Here is a 21,606-nt window from a genome sequence, read left to right on the forward strand (position 1 = left end):
GAATAGGCCATGCTTTCTCCTCCTCCCTCAGGGTCTTTACAAATGCTACTATCTTTGCCTAAAATACTCTTCTTCTCATTCTTACTTGTATGTACATTTCACCTAGCCCTGGCTAACGGCTATCATTCGTATTTCAGCTTAAAAATCTTAAGAGAGACTTCCTCTAACATCCCAGACTACAGAGGGCCCCAAGTTCTTTTCTTCCATAATTGCCTATACTTTTTAATAACATTTGGCACACCTGAGATGGCTCAATACACATCTTTCCTAACTGACTGAAAGCTCCATAATGGCAGACAAAACAGTTGTCTGTTTTGTTTACTGCTCAAATATTTATTGTCTGACAGATCTTGGTTCCAGCTCTGCTACTACATAACTGTGACATCTATAAACTGAGATGGTTGAACTTTTGTTCTACAATAATCTAAGTGCTATTAAAAACTGAAATTCAGGGCTTCCCTGGTGGCACAGTGGTTGAGAGTCCGCCTGCCGATGCAGGGGACATGGGTTCGTGCCCCGGTCCGGGAAGATCCCACATGCTGCGGAGCGGCTGGGCCCGTGAGCCATGGCCGCTAAGCCTGCGCGTCCGGAGCCTGTGCTCCGCAACGGGAGAGGCCACAACAGTGAGAGGCCGGCGTACCGCAAAAACAAAACAAAACTGAATTCAAATATTACTAGCTTTCCTGTAGATATATACATGGTAAGACCTACCTTTCCTACTTGTATGTACATTTCCAACATGTGTGAGTGTGTGTATAAATTATGTACACATAATTTATGTAAATGAGAGCTCGTACTTTCTTACATAAAAAAATTCATTGAATGCTTATTGATACCTGGTGTTTTACTTGTGTTAACTCTTTTAATCTTTGTAACAACTCTACCAGGCAACTGCTATTATCAGTGTCTATTTTATGAGGAAACAGATGCAGAGAGATTAAACAGTGTGCCCACATCACAAATCATGAAGTGGCACAACTGTGATATAAGCTTAGGGAATAATGTGACTCCAGAGCTCATGCTCTTCACTAGTATACTAGTTGTCATCCTACCTAGATTGCTTCATAAGAATAACAACAAAAAAGTTACATACTATCATCAATATATCTGACTCAGTATCTATCAATACATCCTCAACCTAATGCTCTTCCATATGAAGTTAGTCCAAACTAGACAAACCTGTTCAAATACTCCCTGTACATTTCTTTATATGCTTCCTCCTGCTATTCTAAACATCAGGATTGTCTACTCTCCCTACCACCAATCAGTCAAAACCCTAATATTTAAGGCCTCACTTAATGACAACTCCTCCATGTAATTCCCACCTGAACTTCTCTTAGGGATTTTCAATCTCTCTCACAATGTTCCAATTGCATTTATATGTCCTCTTTTTACAGTAGTTATTTGTGTCAACAGCTCAAAAGAAACAATTGACATGAAATCACTTTATAAACACTAAAGTTCTATATTATAAAGTATTTAATCCAGACTAAATAAAAAACCAGAGGAGACTAGGAAACAATGGGTTCAACACACCTAAGCAGAATACTTCAAGCAAGTACAACCTGGCTCTAACTTGCTGCCAACTAGACAAGAAACACAAAGGTAAAATTATACTCAAATTATACTGCATGATAAGTTTTTTCAATTAAACAAAGGAGACATTTTTTTTTCAAAGGAGACATTTTAATCAAACTACATGGAACAAAAAGTTGAAGGGTGAAATATGATATTCATTAAAAAAAATTTACTGAGCATTAACTTTCAAGTAAAGAATATTATGTTAGATAATATGTTCCATTCTGCTCTGTGATCTTTTCACTTCCTAAATTTCAGTTCTCTACTTAAGAAATATTTGGAAAATAGTTTTATCACAAAAGGAAACTTTTAAACATCAATTATTTTAATTCCATCTGAACAACATGCTCTTTTGAAGTTGCAATTAAAGAAAGCCTAATGCTAATCCACATGTATGAAGAACTACTAAAGGAAAAGTTTGAAAAAAACAGAGATAATGAGTTGTTAAAGGTACTGACACACCATTAATAAGCCTCCATTATGACTATAAAATCCACCTCACTCAATCCCACTCATTGGGGAAAGTTCCTACTCTGTGTTCCCACAGTACTAGAATCCATGTCTAGAAGGGTATGTCTCACACTGCAATTATTTACTTTCATGCATCTGATCCTTGTTATTAAACCCAATTTTTTCTCCGTGATTTAAGAATGGTCCTAGGTGTACACAATGTAGGTTAGCTTTTGAATATTGGAAAAAGCTAAAGCATTAAAAGTCAAAGCACTAACACTTGTATATGCGCAACAGAAAGACAATCCCATGACCCTTTCACAATTTCCCAAAGGATCTTTAATAGATTCTTAAAGGCTCTCTTAACTATGAAGAAATAATCAGGGCAAAACAGGTTCAGAATTTTGTGACATCTATATACAATCAGTGGACGGCATTAAGTGGCAATAATTTCAGAAGAAATGAAAGTTTTTTGTCAAGATTTTAGGAAAAAAAGACATGACCACTCCCTGAATTAAAATTACCAGGAAGATGATTTTGGGAAGATGGCAGCTGTCGTGGCAGCAAATTTTTTTATTTTTATTTTTTGCTGTACACGGGCCTCTCACTGTTGTGGCCTCTCCCGTTGCGAAGCACAGGCTCTGGACGCGCGGGCTCAGCGGCCATGGCTCACGGGCCCAGCCGCTCCGCGGCACGTGGGATCTTCCCGGACTGGGGCACGAGCCCATGGCCCCTGCATCAGCAGGCGGACTCTCAACCACTGTGCCACCAGGGAAGCCCGGCAGCAAATTTTTGATTCCTTGCAAATCTTCAAATAAAAACAGGCAGAGCAGCTATAGAGCAAACCCCAAACCCATGGTTAATAACTACAATAAAACTATTTAACAAAGTCTCCCTGCAAACCTCAAAATACAAGGACGTAAACAAACCACCAACAGCCCACAGACTTATTTTCTATCAGTGTCTAAGTGAGAGAAAATAGAGGGAAGCAATGAGGTGTCTGAGGAACTTGAGAAGAGAAGCACAAAACAGCCAAAAGGTATTCCCTGGAACGTACTGAGAGACAGTTTGTGAACAGAAGCTGAAGCTATTCCAAAAGTGGGTAAGTGCAAGGGGTCTACAGTAAGGCCTACAGGCATGGAACAATCTAGTCCCTTTGAGCTCTCAAAACTTGACCTTTGGGACTCTCTTCCAAGACAGACCCTAGACTTAAGAGGAAGTACTGGGAATAGAAACAAAATTGAGCAGGACAGGGAAAAACAAGATTAAGGAAAGAGGGTCCGGACATAAGTGCCAGAGTAGAAAGAGCCAGAAAATCTCTGAAAGCCATCCACCATTTTTTAAACAATGGAAAAAACAAAAAACAGAGGACTGTGAAGTTAAAAGAGCTATCGGAACCAAGCCTCCTCCTACAGGTTCAAGGAAACTAGTTTCATAAAAAGAAATGATGAAAAGTGTTGAGGGTTGAATATCATACAAAGTTACAATAAGGAAAGAGAAACAAAAATAGTTAAACTTGGGACCTCCCCAGTGGTCCAGTGGATAAGACCCCGCGCTCCCAATGCAGGGGCCTGGGTTCGATCCCTGGCCAGGGAACTAGATCCCGCATGCATGCCGCAACTAAGAGTTCTCATGCTATAACTAAGAAGCCCGCATGCCTCAACTAAGAAGTCCGCATGCTGCAACTGAAGAAGCCTGCGTGCTGCAACAAGGATCCTGCGTGCTACAGCCAAGACCCAGTACAGCCTAAATAAATAAATAAAATAAATATTAAAAGAAAAAAAAAAGAAAAACAGTTAAATGCAGAGAAGCAGGGCAGAGGGGGAAATGGGAGTTGTTCCATGGGTAAAAGTTTCCATTTCACGAGGTGAATATGTTTTAGAAATCTGCTGTACAACACATTTCCTACAGTTAACAATACTGTATTGTACACTTAAAATTTTAAGAGGGTAGATCTCGTGTTAAATGTTCTTACCACAGTAAAAATAAATAAGTAAATAAAATAAAGATATAAAAGAAAAAACAGGGAATAAAATTATATCCTACAATGAAAGCATGCCAGAAAGATATGCTCACAGGAGAGACAAAAATGAGCTTCTATTTCAAAAAGAGCTTAAAAAAATTATGTAAGACATGAAAAAAAAATCAGAACTAGAAAAGCTCAGGAAAGTGGGGGGTGTGTGTGTGATGGTGGTGGTGTGATGAATTGGGAGATTGGGATTGACACGTATACACTAATACATATAAAATAGATAACTAATAAGAACCTGCTGTATAATAAAATTTAAAAATTAAAAAAAAAGAGAAGCTCAGAAATAAAGTGACAGAGCTCAAGAAAGAATCTGAAATAAAAGGAAAAAGAAAACCACTTCAGAAATGAAGACTTAAAGGAATACAAGGAAAAATAAACATATAAGATAAAGCCTTAAGAGAAACAAAGGGTAAAAAGGAAGAAAACTTAATCAGAAAGAAATAAAGAGGAAGGGAGAGAGGAAGGGTGCAAGCAGGCTAACCACACTGTCTAAGGACACATACTTGGGTAATAAAGCCAAAAAGAAACTTAAGGGATTTTCAAAAAAGTTAGAATAGTGGTTAGTTTTGTTTTTTTTTCTTGCGGTACGCGGGCCTCTCATTGTTGTGGCCTCTCCCGTTGCGGAGCACAGGCTCCGGACGTGCAGGCTCAGCGGCCATGGCTCACGGGCCCAGCCACTCCGTGGCATGTGGGATCTTCCCGGACCGGGGCACGAACCCGTGTCCCCTGCATCGGCAGGCGGACTCTAAACCACTGTGCCACCAGGGAAGCCCAGTGGTTAGTTTTTGAAGGAAGGGAGTTATGTTTTGGAAGAGGCACTCGAAAGGGCTTCTAAGGTGGCTGGCAAAATTCTATTCCTTAACCTTGAAGATGGTTACATGAGGGTTGGTCTTAGAATAATTCACTAAGCTGCACATTTCCTGTGTGGTTTTCTGCATCTACATTTTATTTTACAGTAAAAAGCATTTTAAAAATTTAGAAAATAAAAAACCATAAATGGTATTAATTTAAAACTTCTAGCTATCAGTAGAATACATAGTAACAAAAAGCTCTTGGAATAATCTTCAAAATGACTTAAAAAAATTACACGGCAAACCGAGACAAGTTTCCCACAGTGTTTCATCATGATGCTTGGCAAACAGGACAATGAATTAAAAGTCCACCATCTTATTATACAGAACCTACCTGTTCTGTTTTTCACATGTAACACATAGTTTAAAAGTGTCTGACATTTACTCATTCTTAGAATAAATTTCAACTGATACTTAAAATTTGTAAAAGATTTTTTCAGTTAAGAGGTACTCTAAAACTGCGAAGAAAACTCACCTTTGAGACAAACAAACACGGTCTTCTTAAAAATAAGTATAATTAAATTCAACAAACATTCATTGAGCACATGTTATATATGAGGTGTTTACAATTTAGTTGAAGAGATATGTAACACATATAAGAGGAAGCTATATATAGTAAGTGCTTTGAGAAAGGTAAAAGTAATATGGGTTCAGAAGAAAAGGGCATCCCACCTGCATTAAAATTCGAACCAGACACATCTCATATTCCTCCAATCCATCTTCTACAATACTGGCAGAATGATCTTTCAAAGACCCCAAGTCCCCCTTTTAAAACACTTCACAAAATAACAGTACACAGCAGGCAATTCAAAAGCCTTACAAGAACCAGGCAGGCAACAAACAAGTGAAGCTGGTCTTCTGTAAGACAACAGAGAATTATGGAGACCACCAAAAGGGGGCAGCTGCTTATAAGCTTCACCGAACCAACCCATGAAACCAATGCTGCCACGATGTTCAATTTTCCAAGGGACAAAAGAACTCTAGATTTTTGTGTGAAATGTACCAATATTTAAGTGTTGGCAAATATGCAAAAAAAATTTTTTTTAATATTCCTGGCCAAACAAAACACAGCTGTAGGTAAAGGTTGCAAACTGTGGCTTACAGAAATGGGTCTGATATTAATATTCCAATAGAGGGTCCCTACTGTCCTCAAAATTGAATAATGGCTGTCTTCCAATTCAAAGGAAAAAAATGAACAATTTTCTCTTATAAAGTTTTCTTCAAACTTTAGCATCTGCTACCATTAGTCTGCTAGCAATAGCAAAAATGCAAGAAAAAGTAGAAAAGGAACATTTGATTGTAGCCTCAAAACGGTTTAATCTTTTTTTGGTTGTGATTGTTTTTATCAAAAGTTGTGCTCATACCCACCATTTTATACTACATAACGTGTTATATGGTCAAATTTTCTATTCCTAAAATTGTTTCTAGATTGTATGATAGAATCAAATATACAAATGTATCTGTTCTTTAGCAAAAGAATGCCATGAGACTCCAGAAAAACCATGGGCCTAATAAAATCTACAATCTTTAGTACGGTGGCCTACAAATTCCATAAAAAATCTGGTTCCTGTTTGCACCTATTTCACACCACCCCAAGCTTCCGGAATATACAATGCTCTTTAACTTCTTCATGCTTTTAGATGTATTTTAGGCTCTCCACCCCATGTTTCAGAGAGACTCAAAGTCATCTCTCTAGGAGCCTTCCTTGAATTATACAATTTTTTCCAATCATGCTTCCTTAGCATCCTATTTAGAGCCCTATTATAGAACTTACTTGCTATTTCTGATTATTCATAATTATTTGCTTATCTTTCCAACTCAGCCATTAGACCAGTAGTTTTCAAACTTTTAATGCTATCCCACAATAAGAAGTATATTTTTATAAGAGATCCATGATACTTACATATGTAACAGAAACAAAATGAAATAGCACTTTTACCCTTACCACATACAACAAACTGAAATTTTCTATTTGATTGTATTTAACATATGTTGGTCACAATTTACTATATTGATTCTCTATCCTCCATTTAAGAAATATTGTACTAGAATATAAATCCTTGTAGGCAGAACAAAAATACATTCATTTTTATGCTCTACCGCAGACCATAACATTTAGTAAGCAAATGTTTAAATGAATGAAAATAGCAGCATCCTGTACTAGAAAAGTAAAAGACTAATAATAAGGTTTTGAAGTCAAGCAGACCCATCACCTACCAACTTTCTTATGCAATCTCTGACAAATGACCTAACCCCCTTACATCCCAAGGAATAACACCACTTACTTAATTCACTATGACAATAAAGTAGTGGCATTCATGTCACACAATAGGCATTCCATAAATATTAGTTTGCTCTCTTTACCCTGTATTCTTCCTTACTTTTTCCTGGGAAAGAAGTATCTCATCCTGGCAAATATCCATTTTTTCAAGGACTTCAGGTCACAGTACAAAGAATATGAAATTTTAAAATCTGACAGACCTGGGCTCAAACACCCAGGGCTGCATTTACATAACTTCTGTTTCTTTACAATAAAATATGTCCTGCACAGTTGTTTTGGAGAATTAAATTATATACTCATGTGTCTAGTATAATGCCACGCCAGAACATAGTAGGCACCTGATAAAAGGTAGTAATTGTTGCCATGATTATTAATAAATGTTGCTCAATCAGCATAGAGGTAGAATTTAAATTGAACTTTTAAGGATGCAGGTGTTGGACAGAGGCATAGGGCAGGCAGAAGGAACAGTAAAATCTCAATTTACAAGAAATCTCTTCCTGTTTTCCTGTATTTCCTCTTTTAAGATAAACAAACCACAAGGATGTAAGTTTATCAATTTCCTCAATTCTCTACCTCCAAGGTTACATAAAAACTCAAAATAACTGTTCTCTGTGTCAAAATTCTACGTTAAATATTAAATTATGCTCAGTGGGCTGAACACTATAAAATGTGAAAAGTGTAAATGTATTAATAATACATTTTAGGGAGAATTTCAATAAGAGTCCAAAGTAACAGTGCTTTTAGTTAACCCAGTTAAGGAGAAAAAATTAACTGCAATTCTTATTCAACACGTCTTTCAAACCACTTCTTAGAAAAAAACCTCTAAGTAGCAAAAGCACCAAATGCCTCTGAAATACAATCAAGAAGCCAAGAATTTTCTTATACAACCTGCAAACTTTATAAGATACGAAGATAATTAACAATAATTAAACTATTCTGCTAATTAAACAGTAATACACCTACTTGGAGAGAATCAAAGTAATTTTCCCTTATCCATGTTGGTCGCAAAAAGATGGTTATTTTAATGATATATATAATCTTTTTGATAACAGCATATTTTCTAAATGGCTACTTAAGAACTTTATTTAGCCTTTTAGGCTTACAGTAATACTATGCTTACAACTGTCAGTGAAATAAGACCTATGTAGGTGAGGGGATAAATTCTATTTACTTTATGTTCACATCAGGCAGACTCCAAAAGGGTAGAAATGATGTCTCTTGCTCACCACTATATCCTTAGCACTTAAATACAGAAGATGCTCAATGAATATTTGCCTAAGTTTAATGTTTACTCATGGACAAGAAAATTAGATTGAGGGAAATAAAAATATACATAAATTAAAATTAGGTCAAGGCCTTGAGCATGAGCTATGCTTGGAAACTTGATTCCAAAGAGTATGACTGGGTGGGGAGTGAAACCGAACGAAGACCTCAAACAGGTGATCAACATTTGTCAACATTGTATCAATTTTATGTTCTTAGTATATAGCCTAATAAGCTGTGAAGAAAATGGCACTTCACCTCTGTTGTCTTCCTCCCTAAAACTCTAACCCCAGTCTAATCATGAGGAAAATGTTAGATAAATCTCAACTGAGGGACATTCTATAAGATTTCTGACTAGTACTCCTAAAAACTGTCACAATCATCAGAAATAAGAAAAATTTGAGAAACCAGAATTCTGGAACAGAAAAAGGACACTAGGGAAAAACTAATGAAATCTGAATTAAGTATGTAATTTAGTTAATAGTAAAGTAGCAATTTTGTTTCCTTAGTTGTGACAACTGCACCACTGTAATGTAAGATGTTAACAATAGGGTAAACTGGGTGAGGTGTACTGTACTATCTTGCTATTTTTCTGTAACTGTAAAACTATTCTAAAATTAAATGTTTATTTAAATTTAAAAAGTTAGGGTAAGGGGAGTAAGAAATATATGAATCAAAATCCTTTGGAAGTGAATGATGATAAACATTCTTTTGGTTCCTATATATTTGGTAGCACTCTCATAGAGTGGAAATTAAGTTACTGAACAAGTCTACAGTATTAATTATGAAGTCACATATGACCAAAGCAGATGCCCCTTATTCTTGTTTCCCAAAGCATCATTCTTAGGCTTCAACACTTCAATTACTAACTCTATAACAAAAAATTGTAACATTAGCTGTCACCTCTATATTGAATGGATTATCTCACAGCTCTAATCTCTAGTCATTAAAGGTTATATTCACCTTGATATCTCCCACTCACCTAACACTCCAACTAAACTCACCATCTTCTTGACTATGCTCCCCTTCCAAACCTCCTTCTCAAAGTTACTAATTTGTCCTTTAATAGATCTCTTTCCTTCCCCTAGTCAATAATTAGTCCTGCACACTGCTGTCAAATGAACCTTCCTCAAATAAGGATTTTATCCTATCATGCCCAAGCTTAAATGTCACTTTTTTTTTTTGGCATTAAACCATGCTTAAATTCAAAAGTGATGTTTTCAAGCCCATCCATAATTGGTTATTCCTTTGTACCCTTCACTTATAAAGAAAGACCTTTCCATCCATCTCTCTACCTCATAAGTGCTGCCTTTCCTTTACTCAGAAAATAATCAAATACTCACTAAGCATATAACATATACCTGAGGTGGGGGGAAAAAGACTCCTCTGGGTGGTCAAAGACTATAATTTTCTTGGGGTGATAAAACCTAAAAAGATAACAAAGAATATGGGAATTTGTCTTATTCAAGGCTGTAGCCTCAGTTACTGTAACAGTGCCTGGCACATGGTAGGTGCTCAAAAAATATTTATTAAATAAAAACAAGGCAGTATAGAATGCTACAACCCAACAGAATAATATGCTATTAGAGAAAAGAATTTCAGTTGGAGAGGTGGAAGATAGGTCTAAAATTCTATGATTCTAAGGCTAGCAGGGCAATCAAGATTTTAACCAAGCCTCAAGTTTGAGAAGATCTTCAACAGTTAAGAGGATGTGTGCAGGTGCATTTCCAACAGAAAAATGTTGTATCAGCAAACGTAAAAAGTAGTAAATTGTTATACCATGTTGAAGTAGTGAATAATGAACAGTTCCTGTACGTCAGTGGAAGATAAGAAGGGAGAAGACTGGGACCAAAGTTTGAAAAATCTTGAGAAGAAATTTGGTATTATGCTTGATATAAGGTATTTTGGTTGTTAAAGTGATATAACCTTTAGGAAAATTAATCTAATGGGAGTAACATGAAGGTTAGACTTTTGAAAACAAAAGCCTTACTTTCTTCAAGAAGCCTCCCCTATCTATATCATCTCACATTGTAAACTTTTTTTCACATATATTAATCATGTCTCTTCAACCCAAGAATAGGGATCAAATATTAGAACACTTTGTCTTCCCTAAGAAATCAGCAAAGGGACTTCCCTGGTGGTCCAGTGGTAAAGAATCTGCCTTCCAATGCAGGGGACCCAGGTTTCATCCCTGGTCAGGGAACTAAGATCTCACATGCCGTGGGGTAACTAAGCCAGTGTGCCACAACTAGAGAGAGAAAACCCGAACACCACAACTAGAGAGAAGCCTGCGGGCTGCAACGAAGACCTCACACAGCCAAAAATTAAAAATTAAAAAAAAAAAATCAGCAAAGAATTGGGCCCTCAAAACTTTGTTTTTGGAGGACCTTTTTACATTTATGCAAAACCCACTTACTAAAATGACAACAATCTAAAAGCAAGGCACACACATATAAGCTGCCATAAGAACAAGATTAATCCTTGTTTGGATGGCACTTTTTAAAGTTTTATTTGATAGCCGGATTCCATAACTAATAATGTAGCTATCTCCCAGCATATGTTTTCAGTGCTTCCTGCTTTATATAAGTATTTCTTTACCTCATTTAGTTTTCTTTCTCAACTATGCACTGCTCTCAGTGGTCAGCACACATATTCATTTCTCAATTGCATTATCTTTTCCGCACCTAAGCCTCTCCAATCTTTTTAACTACTAGCTTCACTGAATTAGAATTAGAATTAAAATTCTAATGGTACTACTGTTAACTTCTCCACACAGTTCTTTTAAACATTCTAAGTGTTTTCTGTGGTTTAGCATTCTTCAAGTAAAACTGATTCAAATAAAAACATGTTACAGACATAATTCAAATTCACCAAAACATTTACAAAATGAAACATGATGCACTAGTAACCAAGGATTGTATGTAATTCTTAAATTCAATAAATTCCAAACTCTCCAAAAGTTTATCTTCAACCTGTTTTTTACCTTACTTTAGAATAATTTATTTAAAATTATTTCATTTTATTTGTTTTACTTTTTATTAATTTTTTGCTCTTCAGCCCTTGACCTTTTACTTTTATATATTCTAAAACTTTAATTTCATTCCCTTAATATCTGTTGATGTTAACATTTATATAAACTGTTAATACTTTTCCTTAAAAAAGCTTAAGAAAGTGCCCATGCACAAATCAAACAAGTACTTATTTTATCCCTAAACAAGTATTTTCACTGGTAATATATTTATATCTTTTCAGATCACAATTTTTATGTAAAAAGAGAAAAACTGAGATTTTTATGAAACTATTCTGCAGAAATCCTGCAGAATGTGATTATTTCTGATTACATTAGAAACTCTCATTAACGACTCTGAAATTCAAACGGTTTTTTCCCAAAGTTGAGAAACTCCGTAATGTGCTCTTCTATTCCCCATCACTCCTTAATGGTACCTAACACTGCTGCTTAGATTTTAAAGATAAATCATCAAAACAGCAGAAAGCAAAAATGTCAATATATACATTACAAGGACTGCTAGAAAACAGTCTTCCATTCGGTTGGAACAGAGATAGACATGAACGGTTCAGCTTTTTCTACTTCCATCTCAGAAAACACCAAAATACATGCGGATGCAAAGCTACCGCATGGTTACAAAGCCCCCTGGCTACCAGTGAAGCCTCAGCCCTGGCTGCGCTAGGGCGCTCAGTTACACTCAACCGGCCACGTGGCTGTCACAATCAGAAGACAAGATTAACAGCGTAAACTAACCTGAAAATAATAACCTCCTCCCACAACCTCGGAGTTGGGGTAGAAGAAATAAAGTATGTGTCATTTCTTTGCACGCTAAGACTTTTTTTCTGTAAGGAGAAAACCAAGTACAGAGGCTGCTTTAAAGAGGCTTTAAAGCAGAAATCAGGTCCAGGAAGATCCCGAGAGTGTGCCCCCAGTGAATTAAGACACGCCAACTCCCGTGAGCTGCGATGGGAACAGAGGCACTCTGCAAAGGGGCAATGGGGTGGAGTTGAGTAAGACGGAGCTCTACGCACATGGGCCGCTTTCCCCTGACTCCCACCGTCCTCCCGGGTTCCAGCCTCGCTGCTGTTGCGATGGGGCGAACTCAGAAGGCTGAAGGGCCTCGCACACGCCCACACGACCTCTCACCTTCCCGGTAAGGGCAGAGATAACCAAGGGCCCAAGAGAACAGGAAGTGTCCATATTGCAGCGCTGAAACACTAACTCCCATCCCACCAAGACAGCCACTCTCGCAGGCCCCCCGAGCACCCCGCTGGAGGAGGGGCCAGAGGGTGCATGGGTCGGCCGCCCCCACATCCGGGACCCGCCCCTGCCCACCCCCAACGCCCAGCCGCCCCGCTGCTAGAAGTTCACTGCTGGCCGCACCCGGAGCCTCCCCGGGCACTATTTGGCCGGGCCCAGCCAGTCCGCCCGGGGCTGGGCGAGGGCTCCACGCCCCGCACGTCTTGCTGCACTTTATGCCGGGGGCGGGGGGAGGGGGTGCGTCTGTGCTGCAAAGACTCCCGACGGGCTTGGGGCGCTTCCCCCAACAGCAGATTCGTCCCGAGTCGAGCCCTAAGCGTCCTCGGGGCCACCTCCAAGCCTTTCTGAAGAGCCGGCAGCCCTCGCCGCGGTTTCCGCCGCGCGACACCCGCTCCCGGGCGGTCATTACACCCCTCAGGAAAAACTCCTAACTCCTCACGGGGCCGCACTACCCTCAGTTCGCCACCCCCCCGGGAGCCCACACGCCACCCAAGGCGCGCGCAGGGGAGACCCCCGCGCCAGCGCCAATCCCTCACGGGACAAAAATGTCCGGGCCCGTCACGGGACAGCCGCCTCCGCGCCCCACGCCCGGCGCCCGCCGCACGCTCTGCCCGGAGCGCGGACGCCGGGCGGCGCCTGCTGAGGAGGGCGCCGCTCCTCCCGGGACTCACCGTCAGCTCGGCCGCCGCAGCGGAGGGGTGAGGAACGAGCAGGGGAAGACACAATATGGCAGAGCACCGCAGCTGCTCCCGGCGGCTTCCAGTAGCCGCCTCCGGGAAGACGCGACAACGAGCAGGCAGCGGCAGCTGCGGTGGCGGCCGCGGCAGTACCACATCCCCCTCCGGCTCTCTTCCTCCCCTCCCTCCGCCCTCCCCCGCTGCCATGGCAACGCGGCGCCAAGGAGATGAGCCCCGCCCCTCCCTCCGGTCCCCGCCTCCAGCGACCCCTTGGGAGGGGGGCTCCTCCCGTCCCTCCCTGTTCCCTCCCACCTCCTACCGGGGGGCCAGGACTGGGACCCTGCAGGCTGCCCAGGCGGCGGGTGTGGGAGGAAGGGGGATGCGGTGTCCGGAAGGGCGGGGCTCGCACGGAAGCAGGGCGGAGACGTTGTGGGCCAGTCGGGTTTCGGGCTGAGGAGGGGCTGGGGAAGGCGGGAAAATGGAAAGGCCTCGCTTGACCCGCGAAGGACCTATAGGAATGCGGCGGGGCGCGGCGCGGCCGCTGAGTGGCCGAGATGGGGCGGAGGCGGGGCGCGGCTGGGCGGAGCGACGGGTGGCCGCCCGGCTGGTCCGTCTGCGGAGCCTGTGCTGGCACTGCAGCGACGGCCCTCAAAAGTCGGAGCTTTTGTGGGTTTCCTCAGGAGCTTTCCGGCATTGGCCAGGCTTTGAAAGAGCTTTAGGAACGATAAAGAACTAATAGAAACTTAAAGTAGTATCACCCTCGCTTGACTGAAATTTTGTGTGGAAACTAAGCTCAACGTGTCTGAGGTAAAAAAGAAGAAAAAAAAAAAAAGACAGGAATCAGATCCAAAATTTAATAAGCATTTACTGGGCGCTCACTAAGTGATACGGGTTGGGCTAAATTCTTTACATGCATTGTCGTAACCGTAGTGCTAAAATAGCATTGCCAGATAAAATACAGGTGTGCCCAGCTAAATCTGAATTTCAGCATAAGAATGTACCATTTGGGAAATAATTCCTAGTTTATTTTGTTTTTTTTTTTTTGCTAAATCTGCCAACCCTATCCTAACTCTTACTAATTCCAACTTTACAGATAAGGAAACTGAGGGATAGAAAAATAACGTGTCAAATAGAGGGTAAGTGACAAAACTAAGCCTCCATTTTACTGCTATCATTTTGATCCTGATAATTAAATCTCTGAATTCCTATATCTACATCTTCAAAAACTAGAGTAGTGATACCTATCTCACAAATGTGTTGAATGGATTTTTTTTTTAAAGGGTATATGAAAGAGACCTGGACAGTGACTGAGGCATAGTAGGTGCTAACAGAAGTTCATTTCCTTCCTGAAAAATGAATGTTAACTGTATATGTGCCAGGCTCTAAGTATAAAGTGGGCAGAATATGAAACAAGATGCCTACTGACAACTAAACAAGTCAAGCTGTGGGGGTGATAGAGATACAGAAGAATTATAGGAATCACAATATATAATAACAAAAATGGAAGTTTCATCCCCTCATTCCACAGATGAAAACACTGTTTATACGATTTGTCCAGTCATCTACTAGTTCCATTTGTTTTTCATTACACTGTCTTGGAGGGCCTCGTAGCTGCATTCAGAGTAAGAGACCACAAGGCAAATGTACAATGTGCTTCAGTTGAAGCAACAGTTGCTTCATTTGAAGCAAGAGTTGCTTCACTTTCTCCCTTAAGCTCAATCACTGTTACCCCCTCATGTGGACAAAGTTAAGGAAGTTTCTGGAGGAATAGTGTAGCAGAAAGGGACAAGAAGTAAGAAGGAAGAAAGTTTGAGAGAAGGTGGCTTCTGGAGAGCGACAGTCTCCTCAGACCTCAGTCTTGTTTTATCTCTGCTGGTCATTGTCATGGTGGCCACTAACATAGGTCTTCATCTCCTTATAGATTATTGCACTAGTGTCTTACTTGATATATGGAACTTTAGTTTCTGTTTTTCCTTCTAACCTATTTTAAACTCAGGTGACAAAACAATCCTCCTCAATTCCAGAAGAATTGCAGAATTTGAGAACTGGAAGTTATATATACTTTAGAGATATATCATCTAGGAGCCCAATCTATCATGGATGGGAAAACAAATCCAGAAAAGTGATGTAACTTGTCCATGGTCAAATAATGAACCTACTGCATCCGCATCCACTAAGCTTTCTCTGCTGGTCCTCTCTACTGACTGATTCACCCCAGAGAGGCTGGCACATTTAAATAATCTCTGCGGGTAAGGCTCAGGTCTCTTAGGAAATCTGTCACACAGTTCAGAGTCCAGGGACACTTTTATACTTAGAGGCTATTTTAGAGGGCTTTGAATACCTACCAAGGAAAAGCTCTGATTAAAAATAATAATGTTTCAGAGTGAGTAGCTTTTTCCCAGGAGTTTACAAGAGTAAAAAGTCTAGGAAACCAGAGCCTAACTGTTTAGGAAAAAAAGGATCCTGGCATTTAAGATCTCCTGCAAAGCTTGTATTCTTTTTTTTTTTTTAAATAAATTTATTTATTATTTGTTTTTGGCTGCATTGGGTCTTCGTTGCTGCGCACTGGCTTTCTCTAGTTGTGGCGAGCGAGGGCTACTCTTCGTTGTGGTGTGTGGGCTTCTCATTGCAATGGCTTCTCTTTTTGCCAAGCACGGGCTCTAGGCACGTGGGCTTCAGTAGTTGAGGCATGAAGGCTCAGTAGTTGTGGCTCGCGGGCTCTAGAGCACAGGCTCAGTAGTTGTGGCACACGGGATTAGTCGCTCCACAGCACGTGGGATCTTCCCGGACCAGGGCTGGAACCTGTGTGCCCTGCATTGGCAGCTGGATTCTTAACCACTGCACCACCAGGGAAGTCCCGAAGCTTGTAGTCTTCTTTCTCCAAAATACTTAAAAAGAACGTACTCATTAGTAAACTTTACTAGAAGACAAATGCATTAGAAAATATATTGTTTAAAATGCCCTCATGTTTAGGTTGAAAAGTGATAGGAACTCAAATATACATGTTTAAATTTTAAATGTATTTATCATTGTATCATGTGTATTTAACAAAAGACTGTTTGATCATGAATTGATGCGTCCAAAAGTAACCAGTGTACCAACACGGAATCTAGACTTCAAGCCCCTTGAGGTCAGTGATCATGTCTTTTTCATCCTTATAATGTAATTTCTTAGAATAGCTTTCAGAACAAAGATGATGTTCAATAGTATTTGTCAATAAAAGAAGTAACTTTACTCACATGATATCAGAACTCGGATACAACATTCCTAAATACTGAGCTGCCACTTGGACTCAAAAGATTGTGAATGAAAGTTAATTCTTTTTTCCTTTAAGGATTGTTTTCAAAGTCCTTCTTAAAAACAACTACCTATGTTTAATCATAGTTACATTTGTATAAGCCCTGGTATTGGGATTAATTTGGACCAATCCTCCTATTGAGGAGACTAGAAAAACTCAACAAAATATTAAAAAATCAATTCAAAGACATCAGAGAGTTAATAAGATAGGAATTACCAGGCCATGGATCTGAGGAATGATGGAGGCCCAGGGACGTCCATTTATCCATTCCATAGAAGGTTGCTGAGAGGATAAGCAGGGATGAGGGACAATGATTGGAATTCAGGGTGTGCTAAGGAGGCAGGAGGAGAGCTCTGTTGAAACTCCCTTGCTTTGTACTAGGAATCCAAATGGCTACATCCTAGAAGTAAATAGGTGACATCTCATTTTCAAAACATCTCAACCCTGAGAGTGGATTAGGATAATTCCCTTGAGCTAATACCCACAAGACTTTGGTGGAGGCAAACTAAAATCCTTCCTGGAGTAAAGTAATATCATGCTAGGCCTGAAGTCATTTCTACTAATAATTTTGCAAATACGAAGTCTAGTGTACAATTAAAAGTAAGTCATACAAGGAAAAATCAGCAGAAACAACAGAGAACAAAAACAGACCCAAAAGGAGTTCAGAGAGTGAAATTACCAAACATAGATTTAAAAATAACAATGCTTACTATATATAAATAAATAAAACACAAGATTAATAATTTAGGCAGATAACTAGAAACTTGAAAAAAGAATCAGATGAAAATTTTAGAACCAAAAAGTTCACTAACTGAAAATAACTCAGTGATGGGTATAATAACATATTAGACACGGATATAAAGTTAGGGAACTAGAAGATAAGTCAGAAAAAAATACTCAGAATGAAGCACAAAGAATAAAAAGGATGGAAAATACAGAACACAGGGAAAGCATGTAGAAGATACAGTGATAAAGTTTAATATGCACGTGAATGGAATTCCAGAAGGAAAGAAAAGACAGTATTGGGCAGAAATAATATTTGAATGAATGAATCCCTAGCAGGATAAAAAAAATTTTTCAATCAACACAATTGACACATAAACACATTATGAAAAAACTGCTAAAATCCAAAGACAAAGAAAAATCTTAAGAGCAGTTAGAGAAAATAAGAATCGATCTTTAAAGAAACAAAAATTAGACTGACAACTAATTTTTTTAAAAATATTTATTTATTTATTTGGCTGTGCTGAGTCTTAGTTGTGGGATCCTCGTTGCAGCATGCAGGATCTTTGGTGCGGCATGCAGGATCTTTGTTGTGGCATGCAGGATCTTTTAGTTGCAGCATGCGGGCTCTAGTTCCCTGACCAGAGATTGAACTTGGGCCCCCTGCTTTGGGAGTGTGGAGTCTTAACCACTGGACCACAAGGGAAGTCCCACAACTTACTTTATAACAGAACTATCTTAAGCCAGAAAATGATAGAATGATAACTTCAAAGGACTAAATATTTCTAAAATATTTTAAAAATGAAGGTAAAATTTTCAAAATAGAGTATTTGTCACCAGCAGATTGATAGTGGCATGCTTTAGGCAGAAGGAAATTATCCTAATTGTTAAATCAGAGATACATGAGGAGGGCTTCCCTGGTTGTGCAGTGGTTAAGAATCTGCCTGCCAATGCAGGGGACACAGATTCGAGCCCTAGTCTGGGAAGATCCCATATGTCGTGGAGTAACTAAGCCCATGCACCACAACTACTGAGCCTGTGCGCAAGAGCCCGTGAGCCACAACTACTAAGCCTGCACTCTAGAGCCCACGAGCCACAACTGTTGAGCCCGCATGCCACAGCTACTGAAGCCCGCGTGCCTAGAGCCCATGCTCCGCAACAAGAGAAGCCACCGCAATGAGCAGCCCACGCTCTCTGCAGCTAGAGAAAGCCCACACGCAGCAATGAAGACCCAACACAGCCATAAATAAATAAATAAATAAATTTATTTTTAAAAAAGACAGGAAATAAAGATCAATCAAAATAATAAATATGTGGATAATTCTACATGAATATTGATATTAACTATTTAAGTCAATAGTAGTAATGTCTTCTGTATTTAAAAATACACAACTGCATATATGTCAGGAGAGGGGAAGGAATCCAGTGTTCTAAAATCTGCATTGTCTAGGAAAATGGAAAAAGTTACAATTAATAATAGACTCTAAGTCAAGAATACATTTTGTAATCTCTACAAAAATCACTTAAGGAATGATATAAGACTATGTGTATTAGTCAAGGTTCTCCAGAGAAAAAGAACTAACAGCGTGTGTGTGTATGTGTGTGTGTGTGTGTAGAGTGAGATCAAGAGCTAGAGCGAGAGAGAGAGATAGAGAGAAAGACACTTATTTTAAGGAATTGGCTCAAGTGATTATGGAGGGGCTTGGAAGTCCAAAATCTACAGGGTAGTCTGACAAGCTGGAAGCCCAAGGAAGAATTGCAGTTTGAGTCCAAAATCAGTTGTCTGGCAGAATTCCTTCTTGCTCAGGGGAGATCAGTCTTTGTTTTATTAAGGCCTTCAACTAAATGGATGAAGCTCACCCATGTAATGGAGGGTAATCTGCTTTACTCAAAGTACACTAATTTTAATGTTGATCTCATCCAATAAACATTTTCACAGAAACATCTAGAATAATGTTTGACTAAATATTTGGGCACTGTATTACAGCCAAATGACATATAAAATTAACCATCACATCATACAATTTCCAATCTAAAAGGAGAGAAGTAATGGAGTAATAAAAGGTAATCAATCTAAGTATAAGATAGGACAAAACTAACACTATACAACAGGCAAGACAAATAGGAAGTACTTAAGAAGATGGTAGATTTAAATCCAAATATATCGCTAATTACATTAAGTGAAAACAGATGCTAATTTAATGAAAAAGATTTTTTTGGTCGCCTATTTTCTTTTTTAACATCTTTATTGCAGTATAATTGCTTTACAATGGTGTGTTAGTTTCTGCTTTATAACAAAGTGAATCAGCTATACATCTACATATATACCCATATCGCCACCCTCTTGGTCTCCCTCCCACCCTCCCTATCCCACCCCTCTAGGTGGTCACAAAGCAGCGAGCTGATCTCCCTGTGCTATGTGGCTGCTTCCCACTGGCTATCTATTTTACATTTGGTAGTGTATATATGTCCATGCCACTCTCTCACTTCGTCCCAGTTTACCCTTCCCCCACCCCGTGTCCTCAAGTCCACTCTCTATGTCTGCATCTTTATTCCTGTCCTGCCCCTAGGTTCTTCAGAACCTTTTTTTTTTTTAGACTCCATATATGTGTTAGCATACGGTATTTGTTTTTCTCTTTCTGACTTACTTCACTCTGCAGGGCAGACTCTATCCATCTACCTCACCGCAAATAACTCAATTTCGTTCCTTTTTATGGCTGAGTAATATTCTATTGCATATATGTGCCACATCTTCTTTATCCATTCATCTGCCGATGGACACTTAGGTTGCTTCCATGTCCTGGCTATTGTAAATAGTGCTGCAATGAACATTGTGGTACATGACTCTTTTTGAATTATGGTTTTCTCAGGGTATATGCCCAGTAGTGGGATTGTTGGGTCATATGGTACTTCTATTTTTAGGTTTATAAGGAAACTCCATACTGTTCTCCATAGTGGCTATATCACTTTACATTCCCATCAACAGTGCAAGAGGGTTCCCTTTTCTCCACACCCTCTCCAACATTAATTGTTTGTAGAGTTTTTCATGATGGCCATTCTGACTGGTGTAAGGTGATACCTCATTGTAGTTTTGATTTGCATTTCTCTAATGATTAGTGATGTTGAGCATCCTTTTATGTGTTTGTTGGCAATCTGTATATCTTCTTGGAGAAATGGCTATTTAGGTCTTCTGCCCATTTTTGGATTGGGTTGTTTGTTTTTTTGATATTGAGCTGCATGTAAATTTTGGAGATTAATCCTTTGTCAGTTGCTTCATTTGCAAATATTCTCTCCCATTCTGAGGGTTGTCTTTTTGTCTTCTTTATGTTTTCCTTTGCTGTGCAAAAGCTTTTAAGTTTCATTAGGTCCCATTTGTTTATTTTTGTTTTTATTTCCATTACTCTAGGAGGTGGGTCAAAAAGGATCTTGCTGTGATTTATGTCATAGAGTGTTCTGCCTATGTTTTCCTCTAAGAGTTTTATAGTGTCTGGCCTTACATTTAGGTCTTTGATCCATTTTGAGTTTATTTTTCTGTATGCTGTTAGGGAGTGTTCTAATTTCATTCTTTTACATGTAGCTGTCCAGTTTTCCCAGCACCACTTATTGAAGAGGCTGTCTTTTTTCCATTGTATACTCTTGCCTCCTTTATCAAAAATAAGGTGACCATATGTGTGTGGGTTTATCTCTGGGCTTTCTATCCTGTTCCATTGATCTATATTTCTGTTTTTGTGCCAATACCATACTGTCTTGATTACTGTAGCTTTGTAGTATAGTCTGAAGTCAGGGAGCCTGTTTCCTCCAGCTACGTATTTCTTTCTCAAGATTGCTTTGGCTCTTTGGGGTCTTTTGTGTTTCCATACAAATTGTGAAATTTTTTGTTCTACTCCTGTGGAAAATGCCATTGGTAGTTTGATAGGGATTGCATTGAATCTGTAGATTGCTTTGAGTAGTATAGTCATTTTCACAATGTTGATTCTTCCACTCCAAGAACGTGGTATATCTATCCATCTGTTTGTATCATCTTTAATTTCTTTCATCAGTGTCTTATAGTTTTCTGCATGTCTCCTTAGGTAGGTTTATTCCTAGGTATTTTATTCTTTTTGTTGCAATGGTAACTGGGAGTGTTTCCTTAATTTCTCTTTCAGGTTTTTCATCATTAGTGTATAGGAAGGCAAGAGATTTCTGT

The 21,606-nt window shown here is 39.4% G+C and overlaps 1 protein-coding gene across 2 annotated transcripts in view; it reads right to left on the minus strand.

Moving 5' to 3' along the window:
* The window catches only part of FOXN2 (forkhead box N2), a 53,688-nt gene extending 39,928 nt beyond the window's left edge, over positions 1-13,760 (minus strand). Inside the window, exon 1 of one of the 2 annotated variants that reach the window (XM_029232100.1) lies at positions 13,719-13,760. The gene's annotated coding sequence lies outside the window, so the exon portion shown is untranslated. Of the gene's footprint in view, positions 1-13,393; positions 13,531-13,718 lie in introns of those variants that run through there. The other variant, XM_029232099.1, reaches the window with a different exon arrangement.
* Positions 13,761-21,606: the final 7,846 nt, after the last annotated feature.

The sequence above is a fragment of the Monodon monoceros genome, unplaced genomic scaffold, assembly GCF_005190385.1.
Source record: "Monodon monoceros isolate NGI ecotype Baffin Bay Population unplaced genomic scaffold, NGI_Narwhal_1 Super_Scaffold_19, whole genome shotgun sequence".
Classification (NCBI taxonomy): domain Eukaryota; kingdom Metazoa; phylum Chordata; class Mammalia; order Artiodactyla; family Monodontidae; genus Monodon; species Monodon monoceros.